This window comes from Sciurus carolinensis, chromosome 8, assembly GCF_902686445.1.
Source record: "Sciurus carolinensis chromosome 8, mSciCar1.2, whole genome shotgun sequence".
Lineage (NCBI taxonomy): Eukaryota > Metazoa > Chordata > Mammalia > Rodentia > Sciuridae > Sciurus > Sciurus carolinensis.
Genome location: NC_062220.1, coordinates 51,143,856 through 51,168,836, shown reverse-complemented (window position 1 = coordinate 51,168,836; position 24,981 = coordinate 51,143,856). Strand labels below are relative to the sequence as shown.

Here is a 24,981-nt window from a genome sequence, read left to right as displayed (position 1 = left end):
TCATAAGATTTGAAATTTCTACTCTGCAGACTCCCAGTGATTGCCTAGTTGAACTGTTATTGAGAACAGCATATTAAACATTGAATAGGAGATCAGTCTCTGTCTCTAACTAGCTTGAGACTTTAAGAAGTTGTTATTCATTCTGAACTTTATACTTCTTGTTCAAAAAAAAGAAAAAATAAGATCATTGAACAGCTATTTCCTAAGTCCTTTTAGTGCTGGCTTTTTATGTAACCTATATTCTAATGATCAGAATATTTGCTGGTGGGTAAAAATCTGTTCATTGAATCTGGACTCAAAGCTACCTCATCCCTCCCTGCAATCTATTTTTTTATTCAATCTTGGAAGTTCAAATAGATGTGAGTCATGCTTTTATGGTATGCATTGAAAGAACATTAAAAGAAAATCATTGAAGCATAACATGTAAATGCATAAATTCACCAAGAACTTGCATTTTATTTGTGGTATTATATGAAAACTTGAAGGTAATTTTCCACATAAATGAGATTAAAACAATGTTGCGTCTGTAGAATTGCAGCTGCCTTCAATTTGTGCAGGATGTCGGGGCCACCCACATTTCCCAGCCATCCTTCTGCTATTTTTAAGGGTCACAGTCCAACTGTATTGAAAGACAGTTGGATTAATTTTGCCCCTGTAAAATAGAGACAGCAAGAAGTCTGTGATATAAACATTCAAAGTCTTGGCTTATGTTATCGACTTTCCTGCTAGAGGAACCAAGTTAAACAGCTCTGTGGTTTTAATCAAGTAAAATTACACAGGTCTCTTTCCCACTAGAGGGCTAAAATATTACCTTCCTAATGTTGATAGTTTTCTCCTTCAGGCTCTTCCTTGACTAGATTGTGGAAAGGAAATTATTGTAAATCACATTTTAGTTTAATTTAAAGAGTACATCAGCTGTGTAGAGACATAGGAAGTGCAGGGTTTCTTTTTTTTTTGCAGCACTGGGGATTGAACCCAGGGCCTCTACCAACTGAGCTATATCGCCAACCTACAGGGTTTCTTTTTAAGATGCTTCTCAGAATTCACGTAAGAAATAATAGAAACTTGAAAGAAATTGACTTCTTCTAGATGTAGAATAGAGTCAGTTTGATAAATAAAAAGATAAAAGCCTATTAGTCCCAAGGGTACAGATATTTACCTAGTCATTTTTTTCATTTTTTTGTCATTCACATACGAAATTCAACTTTGGAACTATAGTTATAAATTAAGGCCATTCACTATGGCCAGCACAATTCAGTTTTACTCTAACTTTGTTTTATAATGTTTTCTAATAACAAAGTGACCTTATAACCCAATGAAGTATCACTGTACTTATAAAAGGCCCTTTAGACAGTTTAACACATAAACAGTCTTAATTCAAAGTTGAAACAGTTGCTTTCATGTGCATTTGAAAGTGAAGAATATATTTAGAATAACTGATGTTGCAATATGAACTAAAGTGCTGTTTTTTCCCCCATAATTTCTCTAAGAGGCTCCTTTAAAACTCCAAATAAACATGTACATACTTTAAAACCTATCCAATAGATCATCAGGATTACATGTTAGAAGAAATTTTGATTTGGCATGGGAGTTAGACAAAGTTACTTCCCTTGATCAATTATTTCAAATGTATAGATTTTTGTTTTGATTTTTTGGTACCGGAGATTGAACTCAGGGGCACTCAACCACTGAGTCACATCCCCAGCCCTAGTTTGTTTTTTATTTAGAGACTGAGCTGCTTAGTGCCCTGCCATTGCTGAGGCTGGCTTTCAACTTGAGATCCTCCTGTCTCAGCCTCCTGAGCTGCTGGGAATATGCCACCGCATCTGGCTAAATGTATAGTTTTTGAAAAGTAATGTTGATACTTATGACTATCTTCTCTCTGATCTTAAAATGATCACTTTGTTTCATCATTTAAGTTTTATTTAAAATCTTAATCATCCCTACAGATGATTATTTTTCTATTTAAGAGGTATGTTGATGATGATGATGATGATGATGGTGATGGTAATGTCAACATTTTCTGCTTTGTTTGATCATACTGCGAAATTTCCAAGGCCTGCTAAAATGCAGACTTTATTTTTAGAACAGTTTTAAGTTCATGGCAAAATTGAACAGAAAGTACCAAAAGTTCCAATATGCCACCTTCCTCCCCAACTATTGAGATCTGGCCCAGGGTAGAACATTTGCTATAATTGATGAACCTACACATCAGTATCACCCAAAGTTTGTATTTGTTGGAGTGACATGTATCCACTACTGAAGTATAATTCAAAATAGTTTCACTGCCCTAAAACTAAATGAGGTGAATTTTTTAAAAAGCAGTAGGTAGAAATAAGAAGGATATATATGAACTGCAGCTAATATGCAGTTTATATGCATAATCTATGAAAAATCTCTTTGTCCAGTCACCATAAACCAGACTGAAGCAGTGTGGATAGTGACTGATTGCAAAGAATGGCAACTTCAAACTCAATGGAAATGAAGCGATTTCCATTGAAAGAGTTTTAGTTCATTTTCAGCCAAATCATGCATGTACGGTAATGAGACATCATCAAATGCATAACCAATGGCTACAAGTAGGGCTGATCATCTTATTTTCTTCTGTTGATGAAATCTTCTGGGGTGAGGGATTTCAATATGCAGAAATACTGTCTTTTTCCTATATAATACGAGAGACAATTTGTTGGTAGTAAATCAAATAAAGTGATGAAGAATGAGAGTAGAGAGATAGCCATGTATCCTTAGGAAATATCCACATATAGTCTGATTGGAACCTTAAGTGACAGATTATGACTGGAGTGGAAGAGTTGTAGATGACATTAAAAAGGGTCACTCAGAATTATGAGCCATAGGATTATGTCATACCTGGGACTGGGAATGTAGCTCAAGGGTTCAGTACCTGTCTAGCATGTATGAGGACCTGGGTTCAATTCCCAGCACCACCAAATAAACCAACCAACAAAAAAAGATATATGTCACACCTACCTGCTTGAAGCCAGCAGTGATTACACTTGAACATGAGTTTTGATAAAACAAAAATAAATGTGAAAGTTTGCCTAGTGACACTAAATACCTCTTCTTTATGGATCATCCCACATTTCCTGCTCTTTACCTTTTAAGAAGCAAACCAGACTCCAGTGATAGATATGAAAATATGCCAAACTGATCCTAGAGCTTTGGATGACAGCAAGTGAATCATTGCCTTCTAAAGCACTTGTTTTCTAAAACCTTTATTGAAAGCAAGAAAAATTGACTGCTATGGGAAGTTTGAAACTATAAATTTGGAAAATTAGACATTCTTTAAAAATTTGTAATTTTGAACCTTTTTTGTCACTTTAATGTTATGAGTTTGATAGAGTTTTTTTTTTTTTTTTTCTTCTTTGGTTCATTATATTTTTTCAAATACCTTATGTATTATTTACTTTTGAAATAATGCATTTTTATATTATATTAAAATTTTCCTTCTCACTTTGGGTAGTTTCTTCTGTGTTAATATAAACTTAGCAAGTGTTTTTCATTTTAATGAAAGAAGGAAATACTAGAACATTAAAAGTAAAAATTAAATAGGAGTTAGGGAAGTACTAGAACATTAAAAGTAAAAATTAATTAGGAGTTAGTGGTCTCTACTGCTGCTGCTGAGTTTTAAATACATGTTTGAAAAACTTTGTTTATTTTACCCTAGCCTTTAAAAATAACCTTTATGTATAATCAACTTTATAACTTAATTTATAACTGCTTGTAAAACTTTAAGAATGGATCATCTCTCTCTATTAAATGTCTATCATGTTATTTGTCATTCTGATTCTTAATCAGAAAGGATTCTTACATAAAAATGAAGACTGAAATGTTTAGGCCAATTATGGAGTAGACTTGTTGGCTGAGAAAATCTATCTTGTGAAACAATGACCAGCCAAATTGGATATGGAAACTGTCCTTAGAACCAGACTGGTAGTCCGAGTGGGGAGCAGCAGATGAAAGGGGTCAATTCATTAGCTAAATTGAGTGTTCATATCATGAGAATGGGACAACAGAGGATAATCAATCAGAGGGAAAAGTTGGAATATATCAGGATTAGATGGTTATGATGGATTTTGAAGAGTTGCCATTAGTCTCAACTTATGCAAAATAAGTTGGAAGCATTTCTTTATAAAGTCACTGATACTAGAGTTACAAGAAAAATGTAAACAAAGTACAACATGTAAGCATTTTGCTTAAAAAATTGAAAGCAGGTATTGTATTACTGTTTGAGGTCATCATCCAGTTGTTGGCAAAAATCATATCATTAGGATATTTTGTTATGATTTGTTTTGTCAAAATAGAGACAGCAAATATGAGTGGCAATTAAAATAAGCCCATTATAATTGTATAAGATAACAGGAAAGCTTACATTCACATTTTTAGAATTTTTTAATGTAGATTTTCTTAGAAAAATTTTTTTGTGCTAGTGATTGAACCCAGGGCCTCACAGATGCTAAGCACATGTTCTGCCACTGAGCTACAACCCCAACACCTCTCTCGATTTTGATGGACCCTCAGTGATTGTAATCCAACCCCTCATTTTAAAAGATCTATATATGGTGACCCAGAGATTAACATTGTACCTGTTACTTAGTAAGAGATGTGTTAAATTATAATTTAAAAAATATCATGCTATTACCAATGTTTTTGCAACTCTAGTGTATTATCCAGTAGACTATTAATAACTTATTTAACACATACAGGACTAGTTCCCCCAGGATAGGAGTGCTGACCCAGTGTCCCAGTGAATGTCACCCATGTTGGTCTCATCAGACCAACAGGCCTGCATCAGTGGGACAGTGGGAGTCCTGTCAGGAAGCTGGGACCCAGAACAGTAGACTGGCACCAGAACATGAGTCCTGGGAAACCCTGTTGGATATAAAAGTTGGAGACTCCGTAATTTATGATTAGGGGACCACCCTCTTTAACATCTTCCTGGGAGAAGTTAAAGCATTGAGAAGCCCTGCGGGCAGATGAGGACTGAATTGGCTCTAACAGTGTTCCTGTTACAACTCAGCAGTGTTGGGCAGTAACTGTAAAGGTGCCCTTAGTGCCTCCCAGTGGGAGTAATTTTCTATTCAGCTCCTGCCTTTTCCTTGGTACTCTGCTGGTTTTCACTCACAACACTTCCAACACCAACTTCTTGTTTTATGCCCCACATCAATAACCAATTTACCAGCACCCCAGACACCAGCGGACTGTCTAAAGATTCCCCTCAGTTCTAACAAAAATACCCAGAGTTTGCACAGGTCCCATAGGTTAAAGGGATCAATCCCACAAGACTTCTCCCACTTTAGATTCTAATCGCAAGTCCAGCACTCTGGTACTTCTGACCTACCAACTACAGATTGGGGGTTCCCCAGAACTGCCGCCTACTATGCACCTCACAAAATTGTCAGGAGAATTTAAAAAGTTAATACCTACTAATCATTTTGGAACAGTGCCAAGGTTATAGACAGTCTCATAAATTTCACGTTTGCTGCCAACCCTTTAGATATTCTAAGTGCTGTTTTCTTTAATATGCTTTTTCTTAAAATGTTTAACATACCTTTTGCCTTCTTGAACAAGAATATGCAATGGCTTTCTTAATGTGTGCACATCATATGCCCACCCCTGTGCTCCAGTGTGAATCTCAGAGACATGGTTTAAATCTAAGCACCCCGGCTCTTGCATCTCTACTTTAAGCTTCCTTTACAGCCTTGGGGGTCACTGCTCTGAGTATCAGTTGCATTATACAAAAGTGCCCCTGGGACCTAATGAAGCTTTTGAAAATGGTTCCATTTTAAAATCGTTTTTATGGAAATTTTTATTTTACTATTTTAAAGCATAATTACTGGACAGGGAAGATTTTTAAAATACTTACATAATAATAGCAACTTTCTGTTGTTGGCATTACAGATTTAAAATATCTCTCTATCACATTGCTATTCAAGTTAGTTTTTCTGGCAAAAGTACTTAGAATAATTTAATAAGAGAATTATTCTTTCGATAACATTTTTATGACAGATTTTTATCACCAGTGTCCTGCTTTGAGAATAAAATTATACTTCATGTTAGTTTAAGACAGAACACTTTCTCAGCTAACCAAGACCTCATTGTTATATCTTCCCATCTCATAAACATCAACTGAGTGCTGTGCCAATCATTTTCCTTAGGAGGACTTATGAGATAGCAGAATTCCTTGGAGCACACACACAAAAATAAGTTCTAAGGAATATTACAATTATACCATAGTGTATACAATTGACACTTTATATACTGGGGTTCAGCATCTGAAGAGTCAACGTTGAAGAGAAAGATTTTGAGTTTAAAAATTTGCATCTGTACAGAGCATGCGCAGACTTGTTTATTATTATTCCATAAACAATAGCAACTACTTATATAAAATACCGTATGAGGTGTTTTAAGTAATTCATAGATGATTTAAAGTATATGGGAGGATGTGTGTAGATTATATGAAACAACTACACCATCTTATGTAAGGGACTGAGCATTCTCAGATTTTGGTATCTGTGGAAATTCCTGGAACCAATCCCTTGGGCAAACTGAGGTTTGACTGTAATTAAAAAATTGAGTAAGTCCTCATCTAGAATGAACACCACTGCTGCTCACTGTCAGTGTTTGTGGTCTCCAAGGAGAGAGTCTTGCAGCAAGTGTTACTTGTTCACTGTCTGACAACACAGAAATTTAAATGTGAAATGACACATTGATTTATAGGAGTCTTTGGTGGTTTGCTGTACAACAGTAGAATCAGTTAAGAAGAAAACAGTGTAAATTCCACTATTGTAACTTGTTTTCTAGGGCTTGGCAGGTTTTTTTTTTCTTAATTAGATAGATGTCAAAGTTCGTTTGACCAGTCTTTAAAGCTTAAAAGATATGTAAGTAGAAATATACACGAACTAAGGAAAACAATTATAGTCTTCAATATAAAGTAAATAGTCACAATTAATGATTTGAGATAATGGTAGATTGTAGATTCTTTAGCAGATTCATAAATCAAGTGATCTGTGGCATGTGTCCTTCATTCTAATAAAAATATCAGGACCTTTACATTTTTGCTATGGATAGCAAACTTAACTTTTAAGGTTTGCTTGCTCATTTCGTCTTCTGTGTGAGTAATACATCTGTGATCGGCCTTGGATGTGGACTTCTGTGCTATGCAATGTTGAAACCTACGATGAGCGTCTTACCCGGGACAAGATGCAGAAGTCATCCCAGACTTCAGTGCCTTGGAGCTTTCTTACTTTTGCATATTTGATTTCAGCATTTGGAAGCATTCTGGTTGTTGGATCATAGAAATATTTGGTGTATAGCACTTGACATTAGATTGCTTTTCGGACATGAAATCAACTCAAACCTCAGTTACTTTTAATAATAATAATCACCCTCTACAGTTTATGAAGTGCTTCATAACTCCTTTTTCCATTTTTCAGTACTGGGTGTTGAACCAGGGTGTTCTACCATTGAGCTACATCCCAGCCCTTTTTACTTTTTTAGTTTGAGACAAGGTCTCCCTTGCCAAGACTGGCCTTGAACTTATAATGCTCCGTTCTCAACCTCTGGAGTGATTGGGATTACTCTGGAGCCACTGAATTCAGTTTAGCTCCTTTATTTTATTCTTATAACCCTGTAGAGAATACAAATTTCATTACCCTATTTTTAATATGGTAGCATTGATTTGTGCTTGTAAGATTAGCTCAACCCAGGCATCAGAATGACTGATGTTTTAACATGAGCATTTTTGCTTAATCTGTAAGGTAGAAGATAATTTATCTTGAAATCATGTTCTAAGATCATATGATTTCTTTGACATCTTTTACATAAGAATATGAAGAATCTTCAAATAGGTCTGAGTTGTATTATGATCAGTGAATTTTAAATGTGAAAATTACAGATAAATGGATTTAGTTATCTGGGACTTTTTCAGTGGAATAGCTGTAAATGAGCTCTTTGATCTCTCTCAGTATTAACATTTAGACTAGAAATTGAAATAAATGATATTAAAATTCAGACATAGTATCAATTTACTTAGAAATGCATGTAGGCAAAGAAATTTTGATATAAATTTGAATTTGAGAGTCACTAAATGAATGCCAGAATAAACATGGCAGTTCTACCAGCCAACTCAAAGGGTTATCTATAAATTGAAAGCATAAACATGGAAGGCAATAAAACACTCAAATAGACACCAACTTGCCCTTTCTTTGTCAAAGTTGTAAAATTTCTACAAATCAGAAAGACATGAAAAAAAAGAACAAAAACAACCTCAAAACTTTGTTTTTTAGAAGTGACAGACGTGATTGAGGTAAAACAGGTTGCTCAATGGACTCTACTCCCCTGTTTTCCTTCCCTTCCAAGCAGCTCTGTCCCACCTCCAGTACTCTGACTCTTACTGTCACTGCGGGTGAGAGTGATTTTTATCACTGATGTGTGAAAAGGAAGGGGCAAGAAAAAAATGAGAACTGCTTTGTTTTCTTTATAGCAACCAATTATTTTGTTGTAAAATGCAAGTGCTTAATTTGTTTTGCTTATAAAAGTATCATGCCTGTTATATTTAGAGAGATCAAAGAACAGAAATGAGTGTGGAAAAATTGGAAGTCAAACTTTTCTTCCTCCTCTGATTTTTAAGAGGAGTCAGATAATTTCTTCCTTCTGGTTGGATGGCTGTTGTCCTCCTTGACCACCTTTCCTCCGTCTCTCTGAGGCAGTCAGCACCAACTTTGGATTTCTTTGTCTTTTATTGCTTCAATGAAGGTAAAATGACTTTTGTAAAACCGTGGTCCCTGGCATATACATTAGTGAAAAATAATTTTAAAAGTTAAATTTCCCCTTGGCCAAATCCATTTAGGGTGAGCTGCACATGTGTGTCTTCACCTTCTTCCACACTGTGGACTCACAGTGTATATTAGCTCTAATGATTAAAGGCTCGTGCTCTTCCCACACTTAAAATGAAATCTGCCCTTGCATTTCTCATATTTATCATTCAAGGACAAATTTTCGACACTGTGGAACATAAATTTTGGGAATGTTTTATTAGCCATCTATTGCTGTGTAATAAATTATCACAAATCAACGTACTTAAAATAGCACTCATTTATTATCTCAAAGTTTCTGTCCATTAAGAATCTGGAGCCACTATTTCAATGTCTCTCACAAGGCTGCAGTCAATCAACTAGGTCTTCTAAAGGCTATACTGGGAAAGAATCTCTTAGAAGTTCACATGCATATTGACGTATGGACCTCTCTGGTAAGGATGCTTGCTCCGGGAAAGCATGCAAGCCAACAAGATAATAGAAAAAGTCTGCAGCAAAACAGAAGTTACAGTTTTGTGTACCTCTCATGATAAAACACCTTTGCTATATTGTTTTTGTTTTTTCTTTTTTATTCTATTAAGTTATACTTGACAGCAGAATGCATTTTGATTCATTGTACACAAATGGAGTATTTACTTATTTTTAAATTTTCTTACTTGTTCTAATTTGTTGTAGAATGCATTTATACATTTTGACAGAAAACTTTTCATTTCTCTAGTTGTACATGATGTAGAGTCACACCATTTATGCAATCATACATATACAAAGGGCAATGATGTCAGTCTCATTCCATGATTTTTCCCACCCCTTGTCCCCTCCCCTCCTCAAATTTCCATCTGCATAATCCAGAGTTCCTCCATTCTTCCCTTACCTCTGATTCCACCCATTATGTATCAGCATCCACTTATCAGAGAAAACATTTGGCCTTTGTTTTTTTGGGATTGACTTATCTCGCTTACATGATATTCTCTAATTCCATTCATTTACCTGCAAATACCATAATTTTATTCTTCTTTATGACTGAGTAATATTCCATTGTGTGTATATATCACAGTTTCTTTATCCATTCATCTATTGAAGAGCATCTAGGTTGGTTCCACAATGTAGCTACTGTGAATTGAGCTGCTATAAATGTTGGTGTGGCTGTATCACTGTAATATGTTGATTTAAAGTCCTTTGGGTTTAGGCCAAGGAGTGGAACAACTAGATCAAATAGTAGTTTCATTCCAAGTTTTTTAAAGAATCTCCATACTGCTTTCCAGAATGGCTGCACCAATTTGCAATCCCACCACCAACCTTTTCCCCCACATCCTCACCAACACCTAATGGTGCTTGTATTCTTGATAATTGTCATTCTAATTAGAATGAGATGAAATAATAGGGTAGTTTTGATTTGCATTTCTCTAATTGCTAGAGATGTTGAACATATTTTCAAATATTTATTGATCGATCATATTTCTGTGAAGTTGTCTGCTCAGTCCCTTAGCCTGTTTATTGATAGGATTATTTGTATTTTTGGTGTTAAGGTTTTTTTTAGTTCTTTATAAATTCTGGAGATTAGTGCTCTCTCTGAAGTGTGTGTGATGAAGATTTTCTCCCATTCTGTAGACTCTGTCTTCATATTATTGATTGTTTCCTTTGCTGAGAAAAAGCTTTTTAGTTCGAATCCATTCTTTTTATTGATTCTTGAATTTATTTCTTGTGCTTTGGGAGTCTTGTTAAGGAAGTCTGGTCCTAAGTCCACATGAAGATTTGAGCCTACTTTTTTTTTTTTTGTTTTAAGAAACTGGTGTTTATTTTCCATAACCTTATTTCCATTTTGCTTAATAAGTGTCTACAGAACAGCTCGAGACCACTCTGTGGTTGTTCCTACCCTCTCAGTTGCCTGAGCAGTGGGAGCTGCAGACCAGTCTTCAGTGGCTGGCTGGGCACTCCAGTCTTCAGTAGGGAACTGCTGGATGGGCACAGAGGGCACCTGCACACCTTCAGACCAGTCTGCAACCTCAGGTTGAGTAGCAGTGAGCTCCAGAGCTGGAGCAGTCCATTCACCCTGAAATTCCTCCTTGGTCACAGCTTTTTCAGCAGCAGCCTGCTCTTCCTTTTCAATCTCTTCAGGATCTCTGTAGAAGTAGAGCTCAGGCATGACCTCCCACGGGTGTTCACGGGAAATGGTGCCACGCATGTGCAGAACTTCTTGGGCCAGCATTCACACATCGGACCCACAGAACGAACTCCCTTATTGTTGCATGGAATGGCAATGTCCCCATAGTGCAGAGGAGAGTGTGTTACACAGAGCAATGGTGGGCAGATTGACATAAGATGCTTCTGTAAGAGGCTGGTGGTCAGCCCTGGGACCAGTAACCACCAGAAGACGTGGCTCCCGGAAGGCTGCCTGGATCTGGTTAGTGAAGGTTCCAGGAGTTACACAGCCAGCAATGGGAGTGGCTCCGGTGGCAGCAGCAAACTTCAGCACAACCCACTGACCAGTATTCCTAGAGGATATGACACTGGCATCAGCAGGGTTTTTGATGGCAACAATGGCACGAGCTGCCAGCAGAAGCTTCTCCCAGGTCCTCTTCAGATTTATGATGTATATGCCATCACTTTCCTTTTGTAGATATCTTGTTTCATCTGGTTGGTGCCACCTAAGTGGGTTCCTGCTGCAAGGTATTTGAGGACATCCTCTTCCTGCATTTGCAGGACTTCAAGGTCTCTGGACATTACAACAATTTCCCTTTAAGTTACGACAGGAATCAAGAACAATGCTGCATGGACCCCTCCCTGGGTAGCACGAAAAGCTGCTTTTTTTTCTATTTGGCACAGGGCCTCTGGTCTAATTCCTAGGTTCCTGATCCATTTTCAGTTGATTTTTGTGCAGGGTAAGAGATAGGTTTTTAATTTCAAGCAATGAAATAGAAGATGCCATCAAAAGCCTACTAACCAAGAAAAGCCATGAACCAGACAGATTCTTAGCTGAGTTATACAAGCCCTTCAAAAAAGAACTAATACCGATACTTCTCAAAGTATTCCATGGAATAGAAAAGAAGGGAATCCTCAAAATCATTTTATGAAGCTAATACCAGCTTGATACCAAAACCAGATAAAGACACATCATGGAAAGAAAACTTCAGATTAATAGCTCTGATGAACATAGATGTAAAAATTTTTAACAAAATTCTGGAAAATCACATATAAAAACATATTAAAAAAATAGTGCACCATGATCAAGTGATTCCAGGGGTGCAAGGTTGGTTCAACATCCGGAAATCAGTCAATGTAATTCATCACATAAGTAGACTTAAAGACAAGAATCATGTGATCATTTCAATAGATGCAGAAAAAAGCATTCAATAATATACAGCACCCCTTCATGTTCAAAACACTAGAAAAACAGGGATAGTAGGAGCATACCTGAACATTGTAAAGGCTAGCTATGCTAATCCTGAGTTCAACATCATTCTAAAGGGAGAAAAATTGAAAGCATTCCCTCTAAAAACTGGATCAAGACAGTCATGCCCTCTTTCACCACTTCTATTGAACATAGTCCTTGAAACTCTAACCAGAGCAATTAGACAGATGAAAGAAATTAAAGGGATATGAATGGGAAAAGAAGAACCAAAATATCACTATTTGCCAATGACATGATTCTATATTTAGAGGATCAAAAAAATTTCACCAAAAACCTTCTAGAACTAATAAATGAATTAAGCAAAGTCCAGGATATAAAATCAATGTGCATAAATCAAATGCATTTCTATTTATAAGCAATGAATCCTCTGAAAGAAAAATTAGGAAAACTACCCCACTCACAATAGCTTCGAAAAAAATAAAATGCTTGGGAATCAATCTAACAAAAGAGGTGAAAGACCTCTACAATGAGAACTACAGAACACTAAAGAAAGAAATTAAAGAAAACCTTAGAAGATGGAAAGATACTCCCATGTTCTAGGATAGGCAGAATTAAAATTGTCAAAATAGCATACTACCAAAAGTGTTGTACAGATTCAATGCAATTCTAATTAAAATCCCAATGACATTCCTCATAGAAATAAGAGAAAGCAATCATGAACTTCATCTGGAAGAATAAGAGACCCAGAGTAGCCAAAGCAATCCTTAGCAGGAAGAGTGAAGCAGGAGGTACCACAATTCCAGACCTTCAACTATACTGCAGAGCAATAGTAACAAAAATGGCATGGTAGTGGCATCAATATAGGCAGGTAGACCAATGGTGCAGAATAGAGGACACATAGACAAACCCACATAAATACAGTTATCTCATACTAGACAAAGGCACCAAAAACATACAATGGAGAAAAGGTAACCTCTTCAACAAATGGTGCTGGGAAAACTGGAAATCTATAGGCAGCAAAATGAAATTAAACCCCTATCTAACTTTCTTTTTTTAAGGAAGTAACAGGTCTGCTTTAGTTTGGATATTGAGCACTTTCCGAAGCCCCGTGTGTTAAAGGCTTGGTCCCCGTGGTTGTACCTTCTGAGAGGTCCTTAGGTCACTGGGGATGTTTTCTCAAAGGGAATTGTAAGACCTTGCTCACTCTGCTCTGGCAGGAATTGTGATCGTTTTACTCCTATGTATGCTTCTGCCATGATGTGCCACAATTCACTACCCTCACCTTAGGCCAAACCAGTGGGGTCTGTCTGATTTTAGAATTTGAACCTCCAAAACTGTGAAGCAAGTAAACTTTTTCTCTTTACAAATTAGCTGCTGCAGGTATTTTATTATAGTAATGCAAAATTGACTTGTAATACAAGGTCCCACCCACACTCAAGGGTGGGGGATTCTACAGCAGCATGAGTATAAGGCAGTGGGGTGGTCCTGGGTACCACCTTAGAGTCTGCCAAACACTGTAGACATAAAAAGTACTGTCTGGGGCCAAGGAATGCAGCTCAGTGGTATAGTGCTTTCTTAGCATATGCATGGCCTTGGTTTAATACCCAGGAAGACACACACACACACACACACACACACACACACACACACACTCACACACACACACAATTATCCAGTTATCTCATCATTGTTATTAAACTGTGATGAAATATCTTAGTAAAGAAGAACAGCTAACCGAGCATGTGCTGTATGTCAAAACTTACACCACAGTGTAAATATTTACAAGGAATATTGTGGTGGTGGTGATAATGATGATAAGCAAGTCTGATTGGTTGGTGTGCATGTCAGACACAGGAGTAAGCACTTTGCCTATTGAATATTCACATAAATCAAATTCCTTGTGTGTGTGATTTTATCAAAATGAATCCAACTACTATGTAGAATTATAATTCTCTAGTAAAAATGTTAAAAAAAATCTCACGTAAAACCTCCTTTTTCAGATAGCAAAACAGAATATTGAGAAGTTACATAAGCAGAAGACTGTAGGTTGTTCTCAAGCAGCTCACTGAAAAAGTTGATAATTCTGCCTCCTATTTATGATACGTGATGACAAATAAGTTTCCTAAACAGAATAAAGACCATAAAAAAACACCATACTTTCTGCTTGGGCAATTTACAGGGGATCTAAAGAAGTCTTTGCAAAGAATGAGTAGAACAGAGACAAGGAGAGGGCAGGGTGTAGTATAAATAAATGTAGCCAAGGATTACACAACACTTATATTTTATAAACCTCTATGAATAATATGCCAAAGGACAGAGCTTTTACTGTTTAGCCATGAACACAGATGTTGGTGGACATGTGTACAGCAAAGTCAGAGAGTAGATTAAAAGTCACTTAGTGATGGCAACAGCAACAGAGTGGTTATGTTGCTTATATTTTTTATTATTTATTTTGTCCCAGCCTCTTTCCAAAGTGACTTTGAAGCAGCTGCTGATCTGACACTTCACACGATTTATTCTTACTTAGCTTGTAGGCCATGCTAGGCAGACATGTTTCCATCTACCATCTGCCCCTCCTCCAGGGTGGTATCAACGTTCTGCCTTGGTTTGCATGCATCTGAAAGACAGGCAGAGCTGTGGGTCTGAGACTTAGAGTGCTGCAGCACAAGAGGGTTTCAGCACATGTTTCTCTGGCCTCCTGTCAGTGAAAACCTGCTGCCAGTTAGGATTTGGGCCAGAACCAATTCCTGTCCAGATAGGCCCCTGGAACTGTGGCAGAGCCCTGAGCCAGATGCTCCGTGCACATGGAGTGAGTGAAAGATTGAGGGAGGTCAAGGCTGAGAGAATAAGTGCTGGTCCAGTTTGCAAATCTGCTGGGAAAAAGGAGATTGATCAAGGTGGAGCTAACATCAAAGATTGAGGCTGAAAGATTAAGAACCCTGTTATGAGTTGGATAGGAGCTATTTCCCAAAAGCTTCTGTGTTAATTCAGAAATGTTCAGAGGTGACATGATTGCATTGTGAGAGCTGTAACCTAATCAGTTCATCCTAGTTTGAATGGAGGCAGGTAGACTGTGCGTGGAGGGAGGAGGGTCACTGGGGGCTACCCTGAAAGGGTTCATCTTTCCTGTGGCTTTTTCCTGCTTTCTTGCTCAACTTTCCTGGTTGCATGAATGGAGCACTGTTCCTCTACCACATCTTACAACCATGATGGTCTGCCTTACCTTGGGCCCAGAGCAAGGATTTGACTGACCATGGATTTGGCTGATCATGGACTAACCCTCTGGAACTATGAGCCCAAGTAAACTTTTCCTCCTCTAAGTTAGTCTTGTCAGGTGTTTTTGGTTACAGTGACAAAAAGCTGATGTTCACAGAATTTGGTTCGAGAAGTGGGATCACTGATATGGCTAAGCTGGCCATGTGGTTCAGAAGCCTTTGGAACTGGTTTGTGGGAGCAGTTTGCACATGTTAGGTGATACTGAATGGAGAAGCCTCAAAATGTTGTAAGCAGAGCTTAATGAGTGATTCTGGTGGGAGCTTAGAAGACCAAAATACTGTTAGGAATGCAGAGAATAAAAATTGTGCTCATGAGGTTGCAGAAGGAAATGAAGATTCAGTTGGAAATTGTACTAGAGGCCATTTGTATTACATTCTGGCAAAGAAGATGTCTACATCTTACCTACACCTGAAACTTCCAGTGAGATTGAATTGAAATATGGTAGACTAATTAATCTGGCAGAGGAAATTTCAAGGCAGCACAGCATTCAGGAGGTGACATGGATATTGTTATCAACTTTTAGCCAGGTGGACTGTAAGAATCAGAAATAGAAAGTGGAACTGTAGAATTTGAAAAAGTACATGTAAAACTGGGGTCAAGGAAGGTATAATTGTTAAAGAGATAACAGTCTCTAAAGAGATGCTAAATACCTTGTACAGTGATAATAGGAAAGAAGGTTGAGAGCATCTCAGGAATTTGTAAGACCATACCCATTTCAGGCTCAAGAGTCTTGAAGGGAAAATTCCTTTGAGAAGAATTCCTTTGAGGTGCCTGTGGGCACCCTGCTTGCACAGAGGGGCCTCAGAAGTTGTTTCACTCTGCTTAACATCCCAGGCATTCAGAGACTGCTGCAACTGATTCCAGGCTCAGCTATTGCACAAGGTGGTGGTAGACTTTGGTGTCATTTTTGTGGTAATGGATCTGCAGGATGCTGGGGTCAGGGAATCATGGAAACTTCCACCAAGATTTCAAAGGAGAACCTTTCAAAGGAGCTAGGCAAAATATAGCAGTTTTGGAATCCCTGCAGGCCACTCCCAATAGGGTGATGCATGAAACTGTGAAAGTAAAACCAAAGCTGAAGTGGAGACCCCAGAAATTAAGAAATGCCAGGAATGTGAATTCTGTGCTGACAAAAGCTGCTGGCTGAGGAGAGATCCAGGCTAAAAGAGAACCCATGCGCACTGCAACTGGAAAGGCCAAAGAGGTGAGGCTGCCAAGCCCTTTGGAGAGAACATCTTGCCACCACGTGTTCTAGATGCTGTAGGTGGAGTTATGGAACCCGTTTGTTCCACTGGTTTTGGTCTTTTTTTGGTCCTATCCCTTCTTTTTACACTGCTGTTGTTCCCTTTCAGAATGGGAATGTTTACTCTGTGCCATTGTATATTGGAGAGATAGTATTTATATGTGATCTTTATAGGGACTCACAGCCATGAATTTGCTGTGAGTCTCAGGTGAGTTTGGACTTAGGTTCTGGCAATATTTGAACTGTTGTGACAATGGAACTCTTCATGATGAACTAAATACCTTTTGCATTGAGATGATAATGAGCTTTTGTGGATAGTGGTGGAATGTTATGGGTGTCCCCCCAAAGTCACTGTGTCAAGCAGGAAAGTTCAGACATGTAATGTTTGGATTGTGAGAGTTGTGACCTAAACAGTCCATTCTAATTTGAATGGATAGGGTGGAGTGTGACTGGAGGAGGTGGATCATTGAGGACATACATGGAAAGGTTCATCTTCCCTGTCTCCCTTCCCCACTTTCCTCTCTTTGCTTCCTGGACACCATGAACTGAGCAACTTCCTCCAACTTGCCCTTCAACCACGATGTTCTGTCTCATCTTGGACCTAGAGCAAGGGAGTCACCTGTCTATATACTGAGACTTCTGAATCATGATCTGCAAACTCTTTCTCCTCAAAATTGTTCTGGTCAGGTATTTTGGTCACAGCAACAAAAAGCTGACTAACACAAACCCTGCATCTTCTCTGGGAGAATGTATCTCAGGCAGAGATGGTATCCAAAGGCAGACTCATTTAGCAGTGAAATTTGGTTACAGTCACACATGGCATCAAGGTATATGAAGGTCCTAATGTTTTTTTTTTTTTTTCTAACTTTGTCAATGATTAGCTGTCTGATCTTGGGACAAGCCACTTGAGAAATGGATAGTTTTATTTTCTGTAAGTTTAAAACATAAAGACTAGAGTTCAATGATCTTAAACATTAAATTTCAGGTTTTAATATTTTAAAACATTCCTTAAAAGCTATTCCCTTAAGTAAACTTTTCCCCCCATCCCCTACCAGTTTTTATCTACAAATTCTGGTCATTTCCATTAAAATAAATGTATATGCTAACTGAAAAGTAAATTTCTGCTTGGTCCATGAAAAGTGAAAGAAACTTAAGTGCAGATTTATTGTGACTGACTGCCGTATCTGGAATGAGAATTTTTAATAATTTTTTAGTGTCATTTTCTGAGTCCTTTCTTAGTATTTAAGAATATCACAGATGGGATAATTGATGCAGAACAGACATTTTTTCATAATTCTGGAGATAGGGAATTCCAAGACCACAGAGTCAGCATCTGGGAAAGCCTTCTTGCTGCATCATCCCATGGCAGAAGGTAGAAGGGCAAGATGAGTTAATGTGAGTGTGTGTGTGTGTGTGTGGTGTGTGTGTGTGTGTGTGTGTGTGTGAGTGAGAGAGAGAGAGAGAGAGAGAGAGAGAGAGAGAGAGAGAGAGAGAGAAATGGGTCAGGGGGACTTGAATTTGTTCTTTTTTAGCAAACCCACTCCTGCAATAATGGATTACTCCATTCATGAGGACAGAGAGGACAGGACCATTCTGAACTATTCACCTGGAAAAGTTCCCACCTCTTAATACTGTTACAATGGCAATTAAATTTCAACATGATTTTGGGGAGACAAACCTTCAAACCACAGCAGTCATTTTTTTTCAATCATGCAATTAGGCAATAAGAAAAAGAACATCAAAATTGTAATGCTTCCAGAAAATGTTATTTTTGAAAGTAAATTCAGAGAAAATTGTGGAAATTATCTTTTCAGTACATTAAAAGAAGATGCATGATCCTTCCTCTTTCACCCTGTGCATATTCATTTTTCTAGGCATTGAGTATAAGGTAACAATACCAAAAATGATAATAATAAAAAAACTTGCTCATTATCTTGTGAATCTAATCAGAGTAACTATTTTATTGGTTTCTAAATACCTTCAGTTCCTTGATTATTTGAATATACATCTTCACATAATGACAACTGTATCATTGACAATATGGATTCTATTTTTTTTCACTAATACACCAGCAAGATTTTTCATATATTAACTTTTACAATTAAAACTAATATGTAATTTTTAAAAAGTATAAATTGTGGTTATCAAGAAGAAAATAAACATTATCTGTTATTCTTCTTTCCTAATACAGCCCCTTTAACATCTTACAGCTTTCTGTATACTTACAAAGGCATACTTTTCTTCTAAAATGTTGCTCTAGCCAAGCACCATGATACACACCTGTAATCCCAGATACTCGGAGGCTGAGGCAGGAGGATCATAAGCTAGAGGCTACCCTGGGCAACTTAACAATACCCTGTCTCGAAATAGAATATAAATAGCTGGGGTGTATCTTAGTGGTAGAGTGCTTGCCTATGATGCCAGGTCCTGGGTTCAGTTCCCAAGAATGTCAAAAGAAGAAAAAAAATTGCCTTTTAATTTTTTAAACCAATTGTGTTAGATTTATATTAGTGTGACAAAATACCTGGGAAAATCAACTTCAGAAGAGGAAAGGTTTATTTTGACTCGTGGTTTCAGAAGTTTCAGCCCATGGTTTATGACTGTGTTATTTGGGGTCACATGGTGAGGCAGAATGTTAGTTAGGGCAGGATGCGTCTGTGGGGGAGCAAAGCTGTTTACCTCATGGTGTCCTGGAAGTAAGGGATGAAATGGAAGGGGTCAAGGTCCCAGGGTCCCTGCAAAGGACATGCTCCCAATGACCTACCGTCCTTCTAGGGGCTCCACCTCCAATTCCTAGAAGCACCACTGGATGGTCACCAAGCTTTAACACATGAATGAGCCTATGGGGACAATTATGTATGATATTAGCATATACGTTCCTTTAAAGGCTATATGCTCTTATTAATTTGGTGATTTTTCTCATCAGACCATCACTAGTTTATTAGTTGTCCCAAATAGAGTTGATAATAAAAGTGGAGATTCATGTGGGATATCAGAAATGCAGTAGAAAATGGACAAGTATTATTCCATAAAATGGTCAAAACCTTGATGTTGAAGTCCAGTAACATCGTATTCCAACATGAAGAATGCTTTCGCTTTATTTTTCAATATTAAAAAACAATATACTAGTCAAATAAGAGATAACTCTTGTGTAGGAAATATGGATGGTTTAGATTAATGCTGTTTCTTTTTTCCTTTGAACTCACTGTAGTTATTTTTTTTAAATACTTCTTTGTAGTTGTAGATGGACAGAATGCCTTTATTTTATTTATTTATTTTTATGTGGTGCTGAGGATCGAACCCAGTGCCTCACACATGCTAGGCAAGCACTCTACCACTGAGCCACAGCCCTCGCTGTAGTTATTAAGTACTCTTAGAACATAATAGATTTGTTCAGTGATCATTGTTTTAATATTTAATATGTATCTAAATAATTCTTTAAGCTCTTCTAGAACTTCGACTTGGGTGTCCTCAGAAAGAGCATCCCCAAATAATTAACTGCTCCCTTGTCTTCAATCTCCTGGTACGTGGATGAAGGCTCATATCAAGTGTGGCATCTAAATTTAACAACCCACAGTATAGGATTAGTAGTTAAGAACAAGTTTCTGGAGTTCTACATTGTTGTGTGTTTTATAATTCATATTATAAACTGGAGAAGCATTCCTATCAAAAGTCACATAGATCAGATCATTCACTGACTTTATTATATCCTTTTAGTACTTTTCAGTTTTGATACTTTTATTAACCAGTTTTGACAACGTGGGGAACTTATCTTCAAATGTTACGTTTTAGTGTTTTTATTGTCTGGTATTTTACTAAACACAAAATTTACCAGTTTAAATTTGATGAGCTTTGTAAGTGTATGTAGTTTTTAAAACTACCTCCACAATTAAGTTTTAGAGCATTTTCAGCACTTCACAAAGTACCCCCATTCTCTAAAGCAGTTGTAAATATTATTTTTCTTACTACTGTTTTTAATTTTTATAGATTTAGTCTGTCTAAAAGAGTAGGAACCCAAATAATAAAATGTTGCTTGGAAAACAAAATATCTGTCGTATGAGATATCTGGACCAGCATTAGGCTAACTTTTTCTATAAAGGGTCAGATAATGATGAACTTTCTTGCAACTACACAAAACTGCTATTTTAATGAAAAAATAGCTACAGACAATATATCAACAAACAGATATGGCCATATTTGATCCATGTTCTTACTGATAGCCAATGGACTGATAACAAACATTTGGTTCAGTAGGCTTTTCAAAAGAATACAAAAATAATAAAGTAATTTATATTTATTTAGTATATTTTTGAAATTTGTGATTTCTGAAAGCATACAGTTATATGTGGAATATATTATATAGCTTCAAACTATAATTAGAATAAGTTAACGTTGCCCAATTTTTATTGTAGCAGCAAAGATATTGAAAAAAATTACATCATTCGATTTATACTGGCATTGAAAACTAAAATATAAACTGTCCATTCTAAATCATTCTGCTAACCTTTGAAATTTGTATAAATTATTGGCTCTGACACACTGATTTTCTTTTCATGTGGTGTTGCTAAGCAGTTATTTTCCTGCAATATATGTCATACCTTTTTTTTTTTTTTTAAAAGAATAATCTATTTGCATTTTGTGAGTATTTTGTAATCAGTTGGAAAACCCTGAAGGCTGGGGAGTTTGTAGTAGAAGAGCATCAGCCTCCGGGCTTGTGAGCACCTGCGGATGAGGCGTGGCTAGCGCTTTCACACAGGCTGGGGAGTTCAACCTTCTGACTGTGGCGCTTGCCACCGCATCTCTTCGCTTCCCTTCAGTCCAACCTGCTAATATCGTGTTGTTTTCCACCAATTTTTGGATCAAGATATAGACAACTCAGCCCAGACTCACCACTTTGTACATTGCTGATGAATCGGTTCATCGTAAGAGCTAGCCAAAGTCAATAATTTTTAAGAAAAACTAATGATTTGTGACTTTATGATAACAATTTTATGAATGATGGATGTTAGTGTAAAAAAGGATTTTTAGAAAAATATATTGTATGCTTCTCCCTTTGACTTAAAAGTGAGTGATGTGTAAAGTTTCTAATAATTGAAACAAAAAAGATTTAGAGAAAATAATTGATAATATAAAATATGCCTATTTAAACATCTATGGATATCTTGAGGTTTTTTTTCAACATTAATTCCCTTGAAATTTATTTTTGGAAATGTATACTGCATTTGTTCATGACATTGGATATGCTGTCATCTTTAAAGTCATGTAACAGATTGAGTGATTTATACCCGTGAGTTATTATTTTGTACTTAGAGATTTTTTAATATATAATTGTGAATTTAAAGATTAATAAATTCACATGCACTAAATTTACTTAACTTCTAGACATATATTTCAAGTATAGTTTTTTACTTTTGTTACTTTAATGAAATATTTAATAAAGGCAACAGTCAATAAAAGAATGTATAGCAAAATAAAGAGCATTTTATGTGGTTTTGGGACTCAAATTTGGTTTGAAGAAAGTTTCTAAATTTAAAATATCTTCAACTATATTATAAAATTTCAAATAAAGCTTTATTTGAAAAGAATGCTTTGAAGGACAGATTATTTGGACTGACAAGATGGGAATATTTAAAGTATACTTAACAGATTCTGAAGAAGTAGGACATGTGTTTCAAATGTTAGATTTCTGTCTGTAATTCTTAAAAGATAAGACAGTTGTCTAATATAGCACAAAATGAGTTTACATTTTATTGCTGATAGCTCTTTTAAAAACCAGGCAGTCTCCTAGGAATATTCCTGGTCCTCTAAACTTAGTTTGTGTGATGTTAATTGACAAGTGGAGGATACTTGGATTGTCAAGTTGCTGAGGCTGAGTTTGAACTTCTCAAAGTCTATCCAGCTATATCCTTGCATCCATTAGTCCTTGGTTATTTAAAACAGTATGCCTAGGTGTAGAAATGTAACATTCATGACATTCGTTGAATGAGTTTTAAAAATTGTTTTAAAAATTCCTAGCTGCTTGGCCAGGTTGACACTTTCATCATCTTAGAGAAATCTATTATAAGTTTTATGCTGCAAGTAAGTTTCCCTTCAAGGAAGGTTTCCTTTTAACTTCAAAATTTCTTGCTGATTCAGATTGTTCATGGAAGCTTATTCCAGGTTTTAGCAGCTAAACTAGCTATTATGCAGACAAGCCTGAGCTTTAGAAGGCAACTTGGTTGTACTGGTGAGAATATCTAAATAATAGTTTATTTCATCTTGTTACACCTAGTCATTAACTCACTGCTTCCAGCTACCAGTTTCCCTGACACACTAGGAAAACCTGTCATTTAAACCAAGAACTATTTTAAGACTATACTATAAAGAAATGGGGCCAGAGTTTTCAATGACGGATTTCTGGTACTGCCCAGAGCTGGGTGAGGACTCATTTGATGTTCTTTCTTTCTCTTTCAAAAACAATCATTTCTCCAGTAGGTAATATGCTCACATAGTAGCAGACATTTCAAAAAGTTTAAAATAGTGTATAGTGAAAATTAAATTCCTTCTTCTTCCTTTTTCCTTGTTCCTTTTCCCATAGGCCATTGCCTTTAACAGTTTCTTCTGTATCTCTCTAGAGATATAATGTGCATTTAAAAATAATTTACATAAATAATCCCTAAGTGCTCCCTCTTAGTTATTTTGTCTTTTCTCTTACCAATGTACAGTTCCTTCCATATTAGTATGTATAAACTTATTGCCCTCATTGTCTGAATTTTGAATCTGTACCATAAGTTATGTAGCTGGTTCTCTCCTGGAGGTTAAGGTTATTTTAGTATTTTGCTACAGACAACGTCACAATGAATTTCTGTGCACCCAAGTCTTTGTATATATAAATAGGAGGATAAACACTGAAATAAATTTGCCATTGTTTACTTTCTGAAACTGCTGGAACATAACTAGTGATTTTTTTTTTAAGCTCAGTTCAACCAGTGGACCCATGTGTTGCTCCTGGGTGCTTTCAAGAATCAGACGCAGCCTCTGCCTTAAATAGGTTAGGGCTCTTCTCCCATGATTGCAGTGCTTCAAGGTATAGTGTGAAGTGACCAATCAGAGGCACAGCTGAATCTCAAAATCTGCAACAGAGAAAAATGACTTGTGACCTTGGGGATCAGAGAAGAATGTGAGGATGGGTTGGAGTTAGAATGAAAGGGGGCACGCGGGGAGGGTGCCTGGAAGCATGGGTGCACCAAAATGCAAGCAAGGTACCTGGCAGTCTAACGCCTGGGCACCCTCACCACCTGAGACATGCCAGGACCCCTCCTGCCTCAGAGCATGCACAATGCTACCTGGAACTAAGGGCCCCAACCTGGGTCTCTTCCACCAGATTTCTCTCCGCTTGTTCCCTTTTTAGAGATGTCCACAGGATACCAGAGCTTCCCAGCATGGGCCTAGTTATTTCCACAAGTGCTCCAGGTGTTGGCCTGTTTTGTCAGACACAGGGGCCTCATCTTCCTCTACTCTATTGTTCTTCTTGGTGCCACCACGAAAGTGCCTCTAATTATAACCCTCATGGCACACCTGTCCCTGGTGTCTTCCACTGCCGCAGCCACCTGGCTCCCTCTGTCATTTGCCCAGCATCAGAGCAGGCCCTGCCCTCAGGCCACTATGGTGAATCTAATGTCAGGTTTTCATTTCCAACAAGGTTGAATGAAGAATGAACATTGTTTTGAGGAAAGGCTGGCTGGGGCAGGAAAGGGTCAGGGATATCATGTACTGCTCTTCAAAGAGCTTCAGTCAGAACCTAGAGGTCCACATTCAGTGTGTGTGTGTGTGTGTGTGTGTGTGTGTGTGTGTGTGTGTGTGTGTGTGTGTATTGAGGGGAAAGGGTCAAGGGAAGGGTCCTTTCTGTTTATTTCCTGCTCATCTGTCTCTGACTAGGACTGGCTTCTCTCTTCCTAAAGTGATCGTATCCCAATAATGCTACCCAGAATTCACAGTCCTCAATCCTAAGGCGTAGGGAGACAGGAGGTTCCCTCCTCATGAAAATCTAAGACCCTGGGAGGTCTAATTTCCGGTCTTGGGTCCACTCCCCATCTCCCAGCCACAGCCAAGGACTCGCCCTCCAGCCCCATAAATAATCATAACGCTTAATACTTATACCAGAACCTAACCAGCAAAACACTGTCAGTGCGTCTGCTGAGATTTAGACTTAAATGTCACTGTAGTTGAGCTTTATTGGTCCTGCACTTTGGAGAGTAAAGAATAGTTCTCATCACATACCCTTTCTTCCATTCTGTGGC

At 37.4% G+C, this 24,981-nt stretch overlaps 1 protein-coding gene and 1 pseudogene across 4 annotated transcripts in view; one reads left to right on the top strand and one right to left on the bottom strand.

Annotated features, from left to right (window-relative positions):
• Window positions 1–24,981, top strand: part of Cdk14 (cyclin dependent kinase 14) — a 549,244-nt gene that overhangs the window by 297,953 nt on the left and 226,310 nt on the right. The window lies entirely within an intron of this gene.
• Window positions 10,669–11,555, bottom strand: LOC124990456 (40S ribosomal protein SA-like; annotated as a pseudogene).